Source organism: Lucilia cuprina, chromosome 2, assembly GCF_022045245.1.
Source record: "Lucilia cuprina isolate Lc7/37 chromosome 2, ASM2204524v1, whole genome shotgun sequence".
Lineage (NCBI taxonomy): Eukaryota > Metazoa > Arthropoda > Insecta > Diptera > Calliphoridae > Lucilia > Lucilia cuprina.
The window spans coordinates 55725528-55727769 of record NC_060950.1 but is presented as its reverse complement, the minus strand read 5'-3'; the positions used below and the strand labels follow the sequence as shown (position 1 = coordinate 55727769).

Here is a 2242-nt window from a genome sequence, read left to right as displayed (position 1 = left end):
ACCGCTGTGTATTCGCCACAGGCGAATGCCAGCGAAAGGGTGAATAGATCCGTGAATGAGGCCCTACGTACTTATATTCGAGATGACCAACGTAATTGGGATCTATTCCTAAGTAGCATTAACTGCTCCCTACGCAACAGCTTACACCAAAGTCTCGGATATTCCCCTTATTTTGTAGTTTTTGGTCAGAACATGGTGACCCATGGAAACGACTACCAAACTCTACGAAATCTTGGGCTATTGACTGAGCCAGATTCGAAATTGCCGAGGATAGATAATTTTCAATTTGTTAGGGACATAATTAAAGATAAAATGAAGGCATCCTATCAGAAGAATTCGCATATGTACAACCTAAGGTCTAAATCGAGGAATTTTAATGTAGGCCAAATTGTAACCCGAAGAAACTTTGCTCAAAGTAATTTACTTAAACACTTTAATGCCAAGTTGGCTCCAGTGGGCATCAAAAGCCGCGTCATTGCGAAATTGGGCAATTCGTACTATGTACTTTAGGACTTAGAGAGTAATAATAAGTCCACATACCATTTAAAAGATATTTGGTAACACAGTAATGTACCTATTTTGATTGAGCTACCCCTTTTTCAGTTGTTTCTCTACGGTATACCTTGTTAACCAACTGCTTTGTGATGGGTTTAATACTTTAATTATCAATGACAAAATTTGTATATTATCACAAAGCAATAATGTATCTACACATCATTTGGTTTGAATGTAACGGCTTTACTTGTAAGGCAATGCCCCTTATGATGTACAAAACAGAAAAAAAATATATATATGTAGATAGTGGAGACTTTGTCCGATTTCTTTTTCTCTGAAGTTCCCACGCTTGTTTTATTACTAAGCAGAACATTCACGAAACAACCATCAGAGAGAACACTGAACATAGCTTATAATTCAATAAATTCTGAATAAATTGTGTTACAAAGGGTAAAACTTGAATAAAGCGAACCTCAGAAAAATATAAAATTAAATGGTGGTATTAATTATTGGTGAACTGAGGTGAAAATACGACATATTTTAAATAAAAATCCACGATTCACTGAATTAATAATTAACAATTGGTGGGAAACGATTTTCCAATTAATGGGAATCATTCATGACGACCCACACGTGCTGATTATGTAACTCTACCCTCAAAATCAACAAAGAATTGTAAGTAGAATTGGAAAATGTCTTAACAAATAATAAATCAGTCCCCATCTATTGATTTAAATATTTGGATTCCTTAAACGCAATTATTGCTGTCGCCCTTATTATTAAGAACCGTAATATCTGGCACACCTTCACTAGTAAGACCCATTGTGGTGGCTATCCATGCAGGGGCCCACTTGGTACCTTAAAGTTGTAACCGGATCCCACTCTCTCCCAGTAAGAATTGCAGATCTGCTTCAGCAAGTTAGCGTGATACCACAAATAGCGACAACATCGTCATGTTTTTTGGCATGAATTACATAACCACTGTAGTGTATGCATATTGTAGAGTACAAATGCACACTCTTGAGTAATTCAAGTGCAGTCACACATTTGGTTGCATTAAACTATGACAAATTATTACTTTGAACAAACCGCATATTTGTTTACTTTGTGTGTGTTGTTGTTGTTGGTCATTACACTTTCAGTTTCTGAAGTATGTCACTGTTGTAAAGTAAGTCACTCTTGAAATCTGACCCTAGTGATGGGAGTTCAGAACAAGTGCTAACTAGAACACAACTGGTGTATGTTTGATGCAGCAGAATGTTTGAGTGTACTTTTATTTTAACTATTTGAGTAGAATTTAAGTTATTGAGTGAGTTTAGAAAGTCACTCATAGAATTAGAAAATGTATAGTATATAAGAACAAAGATTTACAGGAATAAATTATCATTATTATTCTGATCGTAAAAAGAATAAGTCTTTTATTTATTACATGGCGATCCTGCCACTCTTTTATACATGCGATTCTAAATTACAGCATTTTTATTTTGCTTGTTGGGATACGCATGTGTAAATTAATCTAGGAGTTTCGAGAACAAGGATAAAACATATATAGCTTATGCTTAGTTTTATCCTTTAAAAAAAAAAAAGATCTATTCCTTTCTAAGAATTTAATGGATACTCCACTAGAAGTAATTTTGAAGGAAATCCTTTCCATAGGTCCAAAACCTTTAAAATTGAAGAAGAAGCAAGAAGAACCTAAATATCCAATATTCCCACTGCCAAATACAAACAAATCTAGAGGGGGAAT

The 2242-nt window shown here is 34.7% G+C and overlaps 1 protein-coding gene across 1 annotated transcript in view; it reads right to left on the bottom strand.

Moving 5' to 3' along the window:
* The window catches only part of LOC111685540 (A-kinase anchor protein 13), a 62057-nt gene that overhangs the window by 50554 nt on the left and 9261 nt on the right, over positions 1-2242 (bottom strand). The window lies entirely within an intron of this gene.